The 19,548-nt window shown below is 36.0% G+C and overlaps 1 long non-coding RNA gene across 1 annotated transcript in view; it reads left to right on the forward strand.

Annotated features, from left to right (window-relative positions):
- Window positions 1-16,858, forward strand: part of LOC131498850 (uncharacterized) — a 206,541-nt gene extending 189,683 nt beyond the window's left edge. The window contains exons 3-5 of the long non-coding RNA XR_009255615.1: window positions 8,089-8,156; window positions 9,288-12,011; window positions 16,338-16,858. This is a non-coding gene — a long non-coding RNA (uncharacterized LOC131498850). The remainder of the gene's footprint in view (window positions 1-8,088; window positions 8,157-9,287; window positions 12,012-16,337) is intronic.
- Window positions 16,859-19,548: the final 2,690 nt, after the last annotated feature.

A 19,548-nucleotide genomic window follows, 5' to 3' on the forward strand; every position in this document is an offset into this window, starting at 1 on the left:
AAGACAACAGTCTAACTTTAAATCAACTTATTCACTTACTGGATTGAGGTGATCTGCCCTTGCTTTGCCTTTCTGCTTTAGATGATACGGTACATTTTCTTCAGAGGAAGATAGCATCATCCAGAGCCTCTAAAACTTTCACACACACAATATCTGGCATTCATTTAATAATTTCCAGAAATATCAAGAAACGGGAACAAAAGAGGGGGTAAACAAAAAGCAAACAGTAGAAACAGACCTGTACAGTAAACCAGATACTGGAGTTTTGAGAAATAGCTATTTACCCCTAAAATGATACTTTGGAGAACAAAAGAACTGCATCTCACGAAAAAAATCAAACAAATTCTGGAACTGAAAAACATAATAACTGAAATTAAGGCACCTATAACTAGGTTTAACAGCAGATTGGAAACAGATGAAGACAGGATTATTATATGATCAGTTAAAAAAATTCAAGCCAAAACATAAAGAGATAAAAATATGGAAAATAAACAGCATAAAATACATGAGACATATTAAAAATGTCTAACACAGTTGTAATTGGAATCCTACAAGGAAAAGAGAGATTGTAATAAAAATAGTATTTAAACTGATAAGAACAACAGTTTCCAAAAGGGAGGAAAAAATAGCAAGCCACAGATAACCCAGGCACAATATATACAAAGAAAAGCATATCCACCTAGGCACATCTGTAAAACTGCTGAAAGTGAAAAATGAAGACAAAACCTTAAATGAATGTAAAGACGTATTATTTCACAGAAGCAACAATACGACTGACTGCTGACTTCTCAACAGAAATGATGGGGACCCAAAGCAAATGGAATGACATCTTTAAAATACTGAAAGAAAAGAACTGCCAATCTAGAATTCTATACTCAGTGAAACTATCCTTCAGAACTGAAGATGAATTAATTTTTTAGACAAACAAGAACTGAGAGAACTTATGAGCAGCAGACTTGTCCTAAAATACCAAAGTGAATTCTTCAGATAGAAGAAAAGCATTCCCAGAAGGGAACATGGAAATGAAGGAAGGAACAAAGCATGATGCACAAGGCATATATGTTGGTGAGTTTAAATGAATTTTAACTGCACAGTAAAATAACTAAAATATCTTGTGAGATTTAAAATACATTAACAATTAAAATGCATGTTAGCAGTAAACATAAAAGGTGGGAGGGAGTCAACAAAATGAGACTAAAGTTGTAATATTGTCTGGGAAGTGGTAAAAGCAGTAATTTATAATAAATAGACTATAGTAAGTCAGGGATGCATGTTGTAATGTTTAGGGTAACACTTAAAAGCAAAATAATGTATTACTAATAAGCTAACAGAAGAAAATGGAATAAGAAATTTTTTTTTATTAATTTCAAGGAATACAAAAAAGGAGTGGAAGAACATATATCAGGTATAACAAGTAGGAAACAAATAATGTGATATGTATATAATTTAAAGTATATCAGTAATTACATTAAACATAAATGGACTCAATTCTGTTAAAAGACAAAATTGTTAGATTGGACTAAAGCATAATGTATCAAGAAAAACAACAAAAAAGGAGGTAAAATCCAACTAAAAAAAAGTTGAAGGTAACAAGATTTTAAAAATCCAACTATACCAAAATATAACTAGAAGAGTTATATTACCATTAGACAAAGTAGATTTTAAGATAAGATATAAAGGTGTATATGGCATAATTATTAAAGGGTCAGTTAAACAGAATATTCTTAATTTGTGTGCATTTAATAACATAGTCACAAAATATATGAACCAAAAATTGGCAAAACTAAAAAAAATGTACACAGATTCACATTTTGGTGTAAGACTTTAACACATCTTTCTTGTCATAACCAATAAAACAAATATAGAGCAAACAAAAAAATCAGTAAGAATATAGGTAAACTAAACAACATAATTATCCAACATAACTTAGTTATATGTGGAATACTGCATCTAACAATGGCAGGATTCATTTATTTCAAGTAGACATTTGCCCAAATTGACCATAAAACAAGTCTGAAAAACAGTCAAAAGGTTTAAATCATTCAAAGTAGACTATCATGACAGAAATCTGGAAAGCAAGAATAAGAAACTAAAAATCAATTAATAGTAAGATAACTAAAAATTTTGTGAATCCTCAGAGGCATGGAATTTAAGCCATAAACTTCTGAATAACACATAGGCTGAACAGGAAATTATGGTGTAAATTGGGAAATACTTTGAACCAAGGGAAAATGATAATTTGTCATGTGAAAACCTGATAATTACATCTAAAACTATGCTTAGAGGGAACAGTATAGCCTTTAAACAAACGTTTAAAAAGAAAAATAGGCTGAAAGTCAATGATATAAATACCTCCTCAGAAAATCAGAAATAGAATAGAAAGGAAACCCAAAGAAAGTAGAAGAAAAAAGATAAGAACAGAAGATAATAGAAATCAACTGTATAATCAAGGAAATAAATAGCAGAATATCTTCTCAAGTACACATGAAATTTCAAGAAGATAGACTATATATTGGTCCATAAAACAAGCCTTAAATTGAAATTTACAGAATATATTCCCTGAATGCAGTGGTATTAAATTAGAAATCCACAGTAATAAGATGCCTATAAAATAACCAGATATTTGGAAATAAGCAACATACTTCCAAATAGCATAAGTGCCCAAGGAGAAATTGCAAGAGAAATTGTGTTTTTAATCTCAAATAAATGATAATGAATATACATCTTATTAAAGCATGTGGGGTGCAACTAAAGCAATCCTTAGAGGGAGGTATATAGTTCTACATATTTATGTTAGAAAAAAAAAGTGTAAAATTTATTATCAAAGATTCAACATTGTGAATCTAAAGGGAAAGAAATTAAACCCAAAGTAAGCAGAAGAAAGGAAGTTATAAAATTAGGAGTAGACATCAAAGAAAAATCAACAGACAGAAGTTGATTCTTTGAAAAGATTAATAAAAGTGATTTATAAAAGACCAAGAAAAAAGGGAAGAAAACAGAAATCACCAATACACATGAAAAGGGACATTACTAAAATTGTGACAGGCAAATGTAGGGTAATACCAGGACATTATGAACACCTTTGTTCTGATCAATCTGATAATTAAGATGAAACAGATAAATTGCTCAAAAAACAAAACTTGTAAAAATTGACATAAGAAACTGAAAATCTGAAGATCTAAATCATTTTCTTAAAAATCAAATCTATGATTGGAAAATTGCCCCACAATCTGCAGCCCCAGTAGTTTCACTGGTATATCTATCCAACATTCAACAATAAAATGATAGCAATCTTACACCAACTCTTTCAGGGTATAGAGGAGGACACTTTCCAACTAATTCCATAAAGCCAACAAGACCCTAATAACAATACCAAACAAAGTCATTTCAAGGAAAGAAAATTATAGACCAATATCTCTCATGAGCATGGATTCAAAAAATCCTTAACAAAAAAATATTAGCAGGTCAAATATGCAATGTACTTATATACATATATATATGATTGATAGTTTGGTCCCTCAATCAATCGATCATGACCAAGTAGTGTTTGTCCCAGGATTGCAAGGTTGGTTTAACATAAAAATCAGTCACTGCAGTTCACCATGCCAGTAACTTTAAGCTGTTAATTTGTTTCAACAGAGGCAGAAAAGATATTTGACACAATTTAACAACCATTCATGATTTTAGAACAGTTCTTAGCAAGTTAGCAAGAAGGAAACCTTTTTCACTTGATAAAGATATCTGTCTGAATGATGAAAGACTGCATTTTTTCTCCCCTCAGTTCAGGAACAAGGCAATGATGTCTCCTAAGGTTGGAAGCACGGCAAAAATGTGCATTGCCCCCACATACCACTTCTATTCAGCATGGTGATAGATGTCCTTACCAATAAAATAAGGCAAGCTAAAGACAAAATTAATGGACATGGTTACTGGAAATGAAGACATTAAGCAATCTATTCACAGATGAAATTATTGCATTTTTTTAAAATTCTAAGTTACCTTTCAAAAACTGCATTGTGTATACAAAAACATGGGAAGGAAAATATATTAATATCTTATTAGTATCTGGGGATACCATAGTATACCTGGAAGGAAAAACAAGAGACCAGTAAAAGTATTACCAATTGGGGGTGAAGTTAGAAACTCATGTCTAGAGGAGGGACTGGAGAGAGAATTTCTCCTTTCTACATTACTTAAATTATTAATATTTTTAAAATAATATTTTACCTATTCAAAGAATCACTTTTTTTGAAAAACACTAAAAGTTGGCATTGTCCTGTAAACATGGTAAATAATGAGCATCTCTCGGTTATTATAGCCATCCTCTCAGTTCCCATACACCAACCATGATAGAACTCTTATCAGATTATAGATCCCATGCAACGTAATCATTATTTCAGAATTACACATACAATTTTTAAGAAAACTTTTCAAGAATCTATTATGAACTGCATTAATATAAGCTATAGTTTAACTTTTGATTGCTGATAAGTTGTGGTCTATCCACCATGGAAACATATTAAATGCTTTCTCATTAAACTTTTATATGCATCACTATTTAGTAAAGACTGAATGTTATTTCCCTCCTTATTTCTCTCAAATACCAACCAATACACTTGAAATAACAGTAACATAGCAACAATAAAATACAGTATTTAGTGCTTACGTGCAAACACAATGCTAAATTCTTTACATGCATTGTTTCAATATTTAACAGACATAATTCTGTCAACAAAGATGGAAAAGATAAGAGGTTAAAGGCCTGGTTCAGATTCAGATTAAATAGCCATTCTCCACATAATCATTAAGTCCTTGTACTCTAGTTTGTTATGCTGTACCTCTTGAGAATCGTATCACAGAATTTGTGTGTGTGTGTGTGTTATAAAGAATACTCATAAATGGAGGTTTTGGAGATGAATGGATGAAGAGCAGCAAAATTTAGAACATGCTTACATGCTCATATATAAATAGAGACCGGTTCCAGGTTAACATTATGCATTCAAAGTAGAAATTTGTACAGATACACAGACTAGAGCAAAACTGTCTTTGTCTTTAGGTAATTTAAACAGAAGTATGAAATTGTTTTAACCTGAATTACCAAAGTAATTTGAACTATGTCCACCTGAGCAAGGAAGTGATGAATTCTCTTTATTTCTGACTGTGACTTCTTGCTTTGGTTTTCTTTATTAATCCTTTAAGGCTGTTAGTAATATTTGTAATACTTTATAAGTTCTGAATCAAACCAATAGGCCCTTTCACTATTTGTTCATTTCTATGCATTGTAAACATGCACTAATCCACACTAGTAATTTCAGCATTCTGAAAATGTTAGCAAACCACAGTAATCATTACCCTGATAATTAACCGGCATGAACAGTATCAGGCCTGCTTAAGCACCCAGATGATTCCATCTACTCTTTAGCAATGTATACTATGATAGCACCAAGAATTCCCCTCTGTCACAAATACCTGGACCAGGAGGCACTCTACTGCATCCCCAAATTAGGAGTAGCTGTGCTTTTGGCTTCCGAGCTCTTGACAGCTTGGTGGGGGACAGGCACCAAGTTGCCGCTGCTTTCCTCAGCCTCAGACCTAGAAGGGCCTGTCTCGGTGCTCATCTTGGTAAACCCTGATAGCTCCCTGCAACAGGAGCCCCCATCTGAGACTAACAAAGTAAGGATGGTTTCTGAAAACCTCCTGTACAATAAAACATTATGCTGTGGCTCTGAATATACTCCTCTTCGTATATTCTCTCTTCTCTCCCTTCCACATCCGTGCCCTTGTTTAGTTCCAGTTTCCATTAGAAATGCTATTTGGGCAGCAAATTTCACAGATTGGATCCATCTCGAAGCTGCCATGCAAAGAAAACACATCTGTCTGACTCTTCATTTAAAATAAGGAAAAAATTGAAATAGCAAAATGCTGTAGTCGCTCTGAGCTATTTCCTAATGAACCAGTTTGTCCCATGAGCTGTACTGAGGAGCTTCTTCTCCTCGGTGAGAACTCTTTATGCATATTAATATTATGCATGTTTTCCATGTGACTCCTTCTGACTTGCCCTCACCCCATCCTTTGAATTCATTTAAATAAAAATAATTTATGTGGACATTCCTTCAGTCAGGATTTTTTCTCCCCTTTTCTTAAAGACATTCATAATATTTCGTTGATGCTTTGCATCCAAACCGAGTCGTTATGCTTTTGCATATCATTAGGGCTTATAAAGAACAACAGCGACATCTGCATGTGCCGCAGCGCCAAGGAGATAGGAAAAATACCGAAAACAAACTCCGTATTGGCTTGGAGGCTGTCTGGCTCTCTGTCTCCCCAGCAGCCCCTGCCACCACTATGGATAGGAGTAATTGTACAGTGTAATCACATCATGCCTCATCTGAATATTCATAGCAGAGACAAAGCTTTGGAGGATAAGGGAGGAGTGGGGTAATTTAAATATAAAACAGCATCTCATTTCCAAATCAAGTTGTGCCAGTGAAACTGTGCACCAGGATTCAATATTAAACCAACATTGTTTTACAGTTTGGAAATTGGAAGTGAAGAAGATGATGGAGGAGAGAAGAGACTTGATAAAGAAGAGATGACATGATATTCTCATTCTTGACCATGGCAAAACAAAACAACACAACAACAACAGTGACAGAATAAAAATACTTAAAGTGATATTTGAAGAGTCACCAACAGTGGCTAACCAGCTGCTGTTTTACCAGGAATGAAACAGCCTATTGAGCAAGCTTTAAAAGCTCCCAATTAATATGTTGTGCATGTATTAGATCTACAAAGAACTCACTGTATTCCTCTCTCCCCACAAATCCCCCCAATACACATATATTCCCTAACCACCACCTTTCTTTCCTGTCGGGTGCAGGAGAAAAAGATCAGAGCTACAAAATAATTGACTAATTGCTTCAAAAGTGACAACATCCCCCTTAAAAGAAAGAACAAAAACAAACACATACAAAAAAGTGACTGTTCATTAAGGAAGGGATAAATTACCGATGGCTTCTTCATTCTCTTTAGTTCATTACCCCCCAAAAGAAACAAATATAATCCACATGTTAATATTTCTTGTCTTCGTTGTCTTTTGTTTTAATATGATGCTCTTTATTGTTTTTTTTTAACTGTTGGTATTTGTAGAAGCCTCTGCCACTGCATTCCCCAAAGAGCTACTAGTTTCAACCCACTGGAGTTTATATTCCTTTAATTGTCTAGTGCAGGAACATTTCTGCTGTTTTTAAAAATATACCGCTCTGCAGGAATTAGAAGAATCCAAGGTTGTATCCAACTTCAAAGGCTTCCAAGTCATAATGATTTTAGCAAAAGTAGAAGACAGATCATGGAACGAGTCCCTGTTTGAAGATAAGCATCATAGGGACCTTTTTTTCTTCCCTCTCTCCCCAACTTTGTACTTCTCCTGGCTCTGAATGCCCCTCGCTAACACGGTTTAATGATATGCAAATGAAATATGCATAAAACCATTCTACTGTATGATGATTAAACACTGGAGACATTAACAGCGGAGGCTTCACTCTTTGTAATAATCCTTCCCGACCATCCACTTTGATTGCGGAGTTATGGAAACCCATAGCAGTTGGCAGAGTGAAAGAACAAGAAGGAAGGAAAGACGCAGGGACACATCACCCATCTCGGTGCTTCTCCCACTCCAGGAGAGGTCCCCCCCTTTGTACTGCATTCCTATTGCTGTCTTTTGTAATCCATCCATGCAGTCGCACCAGAGCGATTAACGGAAAAAAACCTCTTTTCTCTTAATGTTTCAAAGCTCATTAGCCAAACGATTATTCCTCATTAACAGCGAAAGCTCATTCATTAAAAGGAAGAATATGCCCAAAAGATGCCAGCGCGGTTAATCCTGAGTCCCGTACTGGGCTGTAAATCCCATACTACTTGTATATTCCATGCGAAAGGGACACGCGCCAATCCACATTTAAAAAAAGAAAGAAAGAAAAAGAAAACAGTTTGTGTGTTTTGTAAAATCCACAAGAGCAGCAATTAATATTCCCATAGAATGACTTTATTATTATTTTTTTTTTTTTTGTCTCTCCCTTTTGTTTCCAGCGCCTGCCCCTGGCTCAGCGCCTGGTGCCAACAGAACACCTTTCAGGATCCACAGCAACGCAGACAACGTAAGTACCAGCTGTTTCCTGAAACCCTTTCTCAGATTTTTTTTTTAAACGACCACCTAAAACATAGAGAGAAACAAGCCTCTTTCCCCTTCTTTCCTCTTCTTCTCCCCTGCGTTATGCCACCAGGGTTTCCTAAGTAGCACCTTCCAAATCCCTCTGCCTTCAAGTTTGTGCATGTCTGTGTGGCATCCCTCCTCCTCCTTCACTCCCATAGTGGATCTTGTAAAAGGGCTTCAGATCGGCCCCATTCATCTCCCTGGTGATAGCAGTGAATGTAGATAAATCTCTGACTGCCTGCTTGCTGCTCGAGTATGATTTTTATTTTGTCTTCTGTGTATACCTGGGTCAAAAAGTGGGATTGTATGCACACACATACATGCACATACACACGTTTCCTTCTCTCTCCTTCTCTGTCCTCTCCTTTTTTCTCACACATGCATACATCCCACATATGTGTATATATGCATAAACATACATACCTATATACACACCCATACCTATAACAAAAATATATACATATCTAAATGTTTAATTTGTCTGAAAATAATGTGCATTTACATACACATACAGCCTTACAACTGTGTCTATATGCAATCGATAGGTGCCTATCTTTTAATTTATACCCATCTATATCTCCATTTAAATATCCCCTCTCTTCTCCCAGCAGAAGCTGTGTGCAATTGCAATCCAGGATTGTACAAGCCGTATTCTTTCCTTATGATTTCTCTTTGTAGACCTTTATGCTCCCTTCTCTGCCTTCTTCCGAGCTGTAGAATTGGCATCTTTCCCTGAGGTTTTCCAAATGGCAAGTGGCACCGGCTGTGGCATGCATTCACGCCGCTTCCTATGGCATTTCTCTTCCGATGTCTGCTTTTTCTCTTTGTTTGTTGTTGACTAGGCTGAATGGTGGGGTTTTTTTTAAGTTAATTATAAACGAAGTTGAATAGCAAACAAACCAACAGCTTGCCCAAAAAGAAAAAAACAGCCCGACACAAGCGCCTTCTGCTGCAACAGATGCCCAGATCACCCCTGGCATGGGCAAATGGGCACACGATTTTGGTGGTTGTTAATTTTTTCTGTTTGTTGCTGTATTTGTTGTTTGTTTCCCTTGGTTCCTTTTGATTTTTCAAGGAGTCCAAGATCCCGGCCTCTGCTTGGAACGGAACAGTGTCATGGCGGAGACGACGGCCTTTGTCTTGCTGGGTGTGAAAGCATCCGCTGTGCTGGCTCCACTGCGGCAGAATCAAGTTTAAAGGAAGAAAGTGATTAAAGTCAGCTTTGTGCCTCTTTGGTGTGGAAGACCCCCAAACCCCAAGTAGCCGAGTCCCTGGGTCCGAGGAAGGGCTCATAGTTGGAGCAGCCTAGGCTGTAATCCTGGCACTTGCGCCTTCGGTTGCTGCTTGCTGTTCGCTCCTGGGGGTCTGGATAATCTCCCTTGGCTTTACCGCACTGTCTGGCCCGCATACAGGGCCCTCGTAACATATACCCGCTGCTGCTATCACACGAAACTGTGGCGTTGCCCCTGAATGGATGGCACTGTGCCAACTCTTCTGCCATCCGCCCTTGCAGCTTTTTTCTTTCCTCCCTCCCTCCCCTTCTTCTCCTCCTCCTCCCGTCGACTTGACGTTAATTAACACACGGGTTAATTGATTTTAAAAGCCGAAGAATTACAGTTAACTTTTCCCACAGGGTACAGACGCCAGCCGCTTGGCACACTCTGCCTTTCACACTGGTGCAGGGGGGCAGGGAAAGCCCGCAGCAGAACTGGCAACTGCTGAGGGAACGTTGCCTGCTTATTGGAGTAGAGCCGATAGAAGTCGACGTGGTGCTGCCTCATCCTTACAGTATATATAGCCATTCGATATTTTGTTAAATAATCAAGCACACCCTGTCTTTCTTCTCCCTTCGTCTTCCAAAACAGGAAACCCCTTCAGAAGTTCTCATGGGGGGAAAATCCCTTCCCCTAGACCATTTATCTCATCTATAATATGTTTTTTTCCCAATAATAAGAAAATGCCGGGGGACTTTTTTTTTTTTTAAGTTACAAGGAGGAAGGCTACCCCTTCCCTAAATATCACATGTAAAGAAGCTATTTTTTTAAGGAAAAAGTTCCATAAAGTTTCTTTCTCTGTTATCCCAGTGTTTTGTTTTGGTCCCATTCCTCTTGACTCCGATGGGTGATTTATGGTGAAGGATTTCACTAAGAGAGTAGGTACATTGTAATTAAGAACAAAATTCGTATGAAGGCTCTTTTTGTTTGTTTGTAGGTTTGTAGATTTTGCTTTGTGTCCCCTTTACCCCTTATCCTGTAGAAAATGAAAGCAATTGATGCTGTAGTTGGGAAGGAGACAGGCAAAGCTGGAAACTTGATGCTTCCACCTTTTCATGCTTTCATTTTATTTCATTTTGTTTTTTAAAAGCATGCAGCAAGTGAAGCGACAAGAGGAATCCATTATGCAAATCATGTCACTTTGCATAATGTCTCATGACTGGAATATGCAAATGAGCTGTATAATTTATGAGTGCCAGTGTCTGTCTAAAAGTGTTTCACATAATTTACAAAGTAAGTCTGAGAGACATGGGGAAGGCAGCTCTTCCACCACCATTGCCAAGGAAGCTCTGTATGTTTTCCTACAAGTGCTCCCTGGTAATATTATCAAGTGCTATTTTTAAAGAAATTAAGGTTCCAAATATTCATGAAAGACGAAGATTTTCCTCTCACTCTCTTCACCCAAATTCTTTGCCTGAAAATTTACAAGAAACTAATAGATTCTAAAGCATTAATTTTTGGATTCAATTTGGGGGGGGGAGGGAGTTGAGCCAAACTTTTGCGATTTGTATATGGATTTTCCTTTCAAAAGCAAGGAATGTCTTAGAGAAACAGACACCTTATCCATTTATCAGGATCTTTGAAGGCAATAAAGTGGAATTTCTCATTTTGGTTCGTTTTGTGTGTGCCCTGCTATGTGCAGCATTTTATAAATTATATTTTCTTGCATGTGTTAGGCATGTAATATGGAAACCAGATGCATTTAACATTCTTCTGAAGTTATAATTCTGCTTTCAGAGATGTCTTCACAAGAGAAATGCTAGTCATTAAAAACCAGGCTTAAATTAATTAAATCAGCTTAGTTAGCTGCTGTATGTCTCATTTGGGTAACTTTTTTGAGTTGATGATTCTGAACCTTTCGAGAAGTCATAGCATCTCTGATAATCTCAACTAATCTGCCCTTATATTTTTCATTTCAGTCATAGTAAGTTCTGTGAAAGAAAGATACAGGGTGCCATGAAAATGTGCACGAGGAGGACCTGATCTTTGTAGAGCATGTCAGAAAAGGCTTTCTGAAGGTGAATTCAAGGTGAATGCTGAAAGTTGAAGAGGGATTAGACAAAAAGAGGGAGAACATATTTTCCATGTAGAGAGTATGTTCAGTAAATCCTGAGACAAGAGATCATGGCTGCTTGGAAGAACTAAAATAAAACCAGTGTGGCTAGAGAATTATGAACAGTGGGTCATTGGATCATACTGGGAACAGATTAGAATGTAAGCATGTGAAGAGGTCACTTATTCATTATCTGCATTTATTTGCTGGTATGTGGTCTCTTATGTCACTATTAATTGTATATACATGTACTTGGTTAACTTCACATTGAAACCTATCATTCTAGTATTTTTTTATATAAAATATAATTTTTGATTTTTCAGATGCATTGAAGTATCAGATTTCTGAATCCTGCCTTATGTGACCTATTCCTTCTCTTTGTGAAGTTTTATTTTCAAGAATTTAATAGCCATTTAAGAAAATATAAGAGGAACACTTCACCCAACAAGAGCAGAATACAGATTCTCTTCAGGTATACTTGAATATTCACAGAAGCAGACCAGTTTCTGGTCTTAAGAAAAAAAATTAAAAGCATCGAAGTCAGACAAAATATATTATGTGACCACAAACAAAGTGAGCTAGAAATCAATAACAAAAATTTCAAAAATCCCAAATTTTGGAAATTAAGTAAATTTCTAAATAACACATGGCTCAAAGAAGCAGTCACAGGGAAATTGGGAAATATTTTGAATCGAATGACAATGAAAATGCACTACATGATATGTAAGATACAGCTAAGGAAGTACCTACAGAGAAATCAGATTTAATGCCTTATGTTAGAAGCCAAAAGTTTTTAATCAATAATCTGTCTTAAGGAAAAAAAAAAAAAAAGCTCAAAAAGAAGAAGTAAGGAAATAATAAAGATAAGAGCTTAAACCAATAAAAATCAAAAACAGTGGGGAAAATTAATATGCCCAAAATTTGGTTCTTTGCAAAGCATACAAAAATTGATAAGCATCTAGCCTGACTGAGCAAGACAAAAAGTAAGAAGACAAAAATTATCACAACCAAGAATGAAAGAAGGGAGTTTACTGAATATCTGACAGATACTATCTGGATAATAAGGGATAAATAAATTTGTCAATAATTTTGATAACCTAAATGAAATGAAAAAGTTCTTTGAGCAACAAACTACCAAAATGCAGTCAAGAGTAAATAACCTGCATAATTTTATGTCTATTAAAGAAGTTGAATGTATAGTTAAAATACCTCCCTATAAAGAAAACACCCAGTCTAGACGGCATCATTGGCACATTCTTCTAGCACTTAAGGAAGAAACATGACAGTCCTAAACAATCTCCTTTAGGAAATAGAAAATGAAGGAAGACTTTTCCACTCATTTTATGAAGTTGGAATTACTTTGATGCCAAAATCAGACAAAGGCATTATAATAGCAGAGAACTACAAACCAATAACTCTCATAAATATATGTATATATATATCCTTAACAAAATATTAGCAAATTGTCATAATTTGTAAAAAGAATGATTCATCATAATCAAGTCAGATTTACTCCAAGAATCAAAGGTTGGTTCAACATTCTAAAATCAATTTGATTCACCGTATCACTGTATTTTTTTAATCATCACTTCATTGGTCGTAGGGAAAAGCCACAGGATCAAAACAGTGTGATAATGGTGTAAGGATAGACTTAAAGATTAGTGGAACAGAATAGAAAACCCAAAAATAAGCACAATTTTTTGACACAGGGTCAAAGACAATCCTATGGAGAAAGAATAGTCTTTGCAATACCTGGTGCTGGAACCAAGTAAATAAATAAGTGCCTTTACCCATTTTTGCTATATACCAATATTTTAAATTGGTATTAAAACAAAATACAAACCTAGCACTCTACAAGTTCTTGAAGAAAATATAAAATCTTCATGACCTTGGGCTAAGCAAAAGAGTTTATAGATGGGAGAAAGAAACCTGAACCATAATTGAAAAAGGTAAGTTGGACTTCAGCAAAATTGACTTTTGCTATTTGAAAGACATTGTTAAATGAGTGAACAAATAAGCTACAGATGGGGACAAAATATTTGCCACCCAGAATTAGAAGAAAAATTAATATAAACAGAAGATAGAAAATAGAAATGGTAGATGAAGACAGCCAGCACAAGTGGATTTCATATATTCACTGAGTTAGAAGAAATCAGGAAAATATTAAATAGAAAGATTTTTTTAAAAATCTCTAATTGAACTTGTAGTGACTAAAAGTACCATGTCTAGGATGAAGAATATCATGTCAGGAAGGGATTCACAGATTAGGTATTTCAGAAGAAAAGATTAGTCACATTCCAGACTTATAAAAAGTTTCTATCCAAAGTGACACAGAAAGAAAACTAACAGTAAGTAATGACCAAAGCATCTGTAAGCTGTCAGATAACTTTCTGTGGCCTAATATATGTGTAATTGAAGCCTATGAAGAATAGATAGAATGAGTACAAAAAAACATATTCCAAGAAATAGCTGACATTTTTCCAAATTTGGTGAAAACTATAAACCAATAGGTACCACTATATCAACAAACCCCAAGCACAAGAAACATGAAGAAAACTACACAAAGCACACACTCAAATTGCTTAAGTCAATACAAAGAAGAACAATCTAAAAGTATCTGGAGAAAAGAAGACGCATTGTGTATACAGAAACAAAGATAAAAATGACAGCAGATTTCTCATTGGAGTCAATGCAAGCCAGAAGACAGTGGAGAAACATCTTTAGAGTATTGAAAGAAGAAAGTAAAACTGAAATTCTATAAACCAAAAATACATTTCAAAAGAAAAGTGAAATACAGACTTTTTCAGATGTACAAAAGCTGAAAGAATTTATTAGCAGACCTACACAACAAAAAATGTTAAAGGAAATTTCAGACAAATGGAAAATTATACCACATAATGAAAAGCCTTGAAAAGGTAATTATGTTGGTAAAATTTTTAAACTTTTTTATTAAATATATTTAAAGGTAATTGTTTATTTGAAGCACATATAATACCAATATATTGTTTTTATAACACATAAAGTAAAATCCATGACAACAGTAGCATAAAAGCTATTGAAGAAAATGGGAAAGGGGCGCCTGGGTGGCTCAGTCGGTTAAGCATCCGACTTCAGCTCAGGTCACGATCTCGCAGTCCGTGAGTTCGAGCCCCGCGTCAGGCTCTGGGCTGATGGCTCAGAGCCTGGAGCCTGCTTCCAGTTCTGTGTCTCCCTCTCTCTCTGCCCCTCCCCCGTTCATGCTCTGTCTCTCTCTGTCCCAAAAATGAATAAACGTTAAAAAAAAAAAAAAAAAAGAAGAAGAAAATGGGAAAATCAAAGAATTCTATTATAAAGTTCTTATACTGCACATGAAGTGGTATAATATCACTAAAAGCTAGACTGAGAAACTAAAGTTGTAGACTATAAAATCTTTTAAAATCAAGCTAAAATGGGGGCACCTAGATGGCTCAGTAGGTTAAGTGCCTGACTCTTGATTTCAGCTCAAGTCATGGTCTCATGGGTTCATGAAACTGAGCCCTGTGTTTGGTTCTGCACTGATGGAACAGAGCCTGTTTAAGATTTTCTCCCTCTCTCTCTGCCTTTCTCCTGCACACTTGTGCATGCTTTCTCTCTATCAAAAAAAAAAAAAGAACTTTAAAAAAAATCCAAAATGACATTTTAAAAGAGCTGTAGTTAATAAGATAACAAAAGAGAAAGTGAAGTTATCAAAAACGCTCAATTAATTGAAAACATATAGCAAGATAATAGACTTGAATGTCATCTTCACTAATCACATTAAATGTAAATGACCTAAGTACCCTAATTAAAGGACAGGGATTGCCAGATTGTGTGAAAAACAGCAAGATCCAAATATCTGCCTACAACAAATGTACTTCAAATATAAATATTCAAATAGTTTAGAAGTTAAAAGATGAGAATAGATATACTATATTATCACCAATCAAATAAAAGTTGGAGTGTATATACTCTGTGGCAACAAGTAGACCCCAGCTTCTCTTTCAATTGATGGATTCTGGATCTGAGGACTGGCTCTGATCTGGAAACAGAGATTATGACTTTCCACTGAAGTGACTGACTTCATCATTCTGCTCATTCAGTCTCAATCTCTTTTGAATATATGTCGTATATATAAAGCACCTTTATTGGCTGACCATTTCTAGTAACATCAAGTTCTGTGAGCCATGTCCATAAATCTCTCTGGATCAGGTACCCACTGGTTGCCATTTGAAACTTGCTGCCTGTTGTAGTACTAATTTCCACCATTCTCCTGATAATTAAATGCTGCCACCTAACTTCTATTTCTGGATCATATCATCCACAATTATAGAAGGTGTTCTTCTTTAACACTGTCACCTTCAAAGACCCCACCTACAGAGGCCAGTCACTGCTAAGCTATTCAGCAATGTTGGCAAATGAAGCAAATCCTTCCAGGAAACACAGTAAACTGGGATTTCATCTTATGTATCATGTTCACTCAGGCATATCCACTTCTCTGTGGTTTTTATTACTTTTTGAATAGTTTATAACACCAGTTATCATATCCTTATTTAATATGGGTCATCAGTCTTCATGTTTCCAAAAACCACCTCATCAGTGTATTAACTGATTCCAAGGGTCCTTCTCAGGGGATTAGGTCTGAGTCATGGAAAAGAGCTGCCCTTAAGTCTATTATTATATTTCACTTCCCTGGTCCAGCACCATCAGGATTTACTTCCAGGCATATTCTGCCAGTTCCTACAGGATTTACTAGCTGGGTGCTTCCATTCTTTGTTGACATTAAATATCTCTCCTCCCTTAGCATGCCCAAGAATTTCTCCAGTGGGGCCTTTTTGAGATTTGACACTCCTTCTAGTGCCTAGGAAGTGAAATGAAGTCAGGTTCTGAGAAGGAAAGCATTATAAGGCACCTGCACCTCCTTCATTTGAAACCTCTGTGTGGTCATCAAGTAAGAGAGTCCCTATCCTCTAACATGTGGAAGTGGGTCTCTTTCACAGTCCCTAGGGATTGAGGGTAATCTGGTATTCAAAATTCTCAGATGCATCAACTCTCATGTCCCCACCTCAGGGCTTGGGGTCCCACTTCTCCAACAGGGCCCTGACATTAGCATAGAAGACTTGACTGAGATGAGAAATCAGCCTTCTCCTTAGCTCTGCCACTCTTATAATTAAGTCACATAGCTAATCTTTTTAATTTTTTTTATTGTTTATTTTGAAACAGAGAGCCTGAACACAAGTAGGGGAGGGGCAGAGAGGGACAGAATTTCAAGCAGGCTCCCTGCTTTCAGTGCAAAACGTGATGCAGGGCTCAATCTCATGAACCATGAGATCATGATCTGAGCTGAAATTATGAGTCAGATGCTTAACCAACTTAGCCATCCATGCACCCCACATTGCTAATCTTAAATTATATTTGTTCTCTGTTTTTTTTCTTTGCTTTCAGTTGGTATTTAATTGGGGCACCTGGGTGGTTCAATCAGTTCAGCATCCAACTCTTGGTTTCAGCCCAGGTCATATGATCTCACAGTTCATGGGTTTAAGATCCACATTGGGCTCCACACTGGCAGTGTGGAGCCTGCTTGGGATTCTGTCTCTCTCTCTCTCTCTCTCTCTCTCTCTCTCTCTCTCTGCCCCTGCCCTGCTCACTACCCCTCTCCTCCCTCCCTCCCCCCTCTCAAAAATAATAAATAAATGTTAAATAAATAAATAAATTGGTACTTAATTGACCTAAGTCTGTCATTCTCTTCAGTAAATCACTGGTGCTCACCAATAACCACCCAGTTCCACAGTCCTAGTACTTAACTCTCTTCCTCATTGGTCTGAAATGCCAGAGAAATTACATAGGCTGGTACATTTCTTTTCACCTTTATCACATCACATTCACCATGGGTGAAAGTCTTAACTCCTGCATTACTACAACCTGCTAGACCCTAGGACCTTTCCTAGACTATGCTTCTAACTATCAGTCCTGGTAGCAACTGTCCTAGATAGAGTTCTCAAAAGGCAGAGCCTTTATTGGGCAGAGCCCTCATAACCTGTACAATAGCCCAGTGGGCTATAAATATATAAAAGTGTGTCTATGTTCATTAGGTCTGAAAATTAAAATCCAATGAGATGTCACATGTTTCACATGCATTTGAAAAAAATGTGTATTCTGCGGTTGTTAGGTATAAGTTTCTAATAGGTCCAGTTGATATTCACATCTATATCCTTTCTCACTTGCTTTTTGCTAATTCTATCAATTACTGAGAAAGGAGTGTCAAAATCCTCAATTATGATTTGGTACTTTTTTATTTCTCTTTATTTCTGTCATTTTTGTTTCATATAATTCGAATTTTTATTATTAGATGCATACATATTTAAGATTATAATGTAGAGGTGCTTGGGTGGCTCAGGCGGTTAAGCATCTGACTCTTGGTTTCAGCTCAGGTCATGATCTCACTGTTAGTGAGTTGGAGCCCCGCATTGGGATTCTCTTTCTCCCTCTCTCTCTCTCTGCCCCTCCCTTGCTCACTCTCTTAAAATAAATAAATTAAAACTTAAAAAAGTGTATTTAAAAAAAAAGATTGCAATGCATTTTTAGTGAATTGAACCTTTTATCATTATGAAATGTTTTTCTTTGGCAATATTCTTTGTCTCAAAATTTACTTTGTGTGATATTAATTGATTAGTCATGTTTCCATAATATACCTTGTTTCATTAAAGCATAGGTTTCAGTAATGCATATTTAGGTGATAAATTTATTAGGAGAAGCAGGTAACTCGGTAACTGAAAACTTAAGGCATTAGCTTTACTTGGGAGAGGTGGGGTGTTAAGCAAGTGTGACAAATTGGAACGTAGCACTTAGGATGTTTTTCTGTCACTAGAAGATTCTATTTTTTTCACCTGGGTAGTGCTAACACAGGTATCTGCTTTATAATAATTCACTAAGCATGTAACTATGGGGTGCCTGGGTGGCTCAGTTGGTTAAGCATCTGACTCTTGATCTCTGCTCAGGTCATGATCTCACAGTTTGTGAGTTCAAGCCCTGCATCAGGCTCTGTGCTGAGAGTGTGGAGCCTGCTTCAGATTCTCTCTCCCTCCCTCTCTGCTCCTCCCCTGCTCTTTCTGTCTCTCTCTCTCTGTCTCTCTCTCTCAAAATAAATAAAATAACAATAATAATTCACTAAGCATATAATTATAAATGGTACATTTCTATATGTTTTATAATTCACAATGAAAAGATCAAAAGCAAAAAAGAATGTTACGTCATGCATACAAAGAATATTTTAAAAAATTAGCCACATGCTTTGTTACAAAGGAAATTTCAATAAATATCAAAACTGATATTATTCAGACTGTGTTTTCTTAGCAACACACAATCATATTCAAAATCAACCATAAAAAGTAATTTTTAAGAACCCACGTGAATAGAATGTATAATTCAAGTAATGGATTACAAACCATAGCATTAAATAAATCTCTTTGAAGCTACACTGTTATAAAAAAATTTAATAATCTGGGGCAAAAGGGCAACTCTTCGTCATAGTAAAATTCCAATAAATAAATGTAGAAAGAATCATGGTAACAGAAAATCACTATTTGGCAAATACTCAAATAATTTTTGCAGGCAATAATTATCCATCCATGGATGCTAAAATTGCTGGATAGAAGTATGACAAGAAAGAGACTATCCTTTACTTATTTCTCTATCCCATCTCAAATTATTCCTTCTGTAAGGTATGAATTAATTACAAAGGGGAAAATATAACTTTATTGTGGGGAGTCCTGGCATATCCCACCTTAAGGACTTGTGTTTGTTTGCCTGTTAATACCCAAATTATTTTCCAGGGTATATTTCTCATTTAACTTGTTTTCTTTAGTGTTATTAAGGATGTTGGAGGACAAACCTATTTAATCTGCCAATACTTACGTGCATTGTTGGAACATGGTTTGTATTAAGACTGAATTTAGCCATCCAAAATTTCTTTTTTTGTACTAAACTGAATAATGATATGTTGCCTGCCTAAAACT

Source organism: Neofelis nebulosa, chromosome 17, assembly GCF_028018385.1.
Source record: "Neofelis nebulosa isolate mNeoNeb1 chromosome 17, mNeoNeb1.pri, whole genome shotgun sequence".
In the NCBI taxonomy this organism is placed as follows: domain Eukaryota; kingdom Metazoa; phylum Chordata; class Mammalia; order Carnivora; family Felidae; genus Neofelis; species Neofelis nebulosa.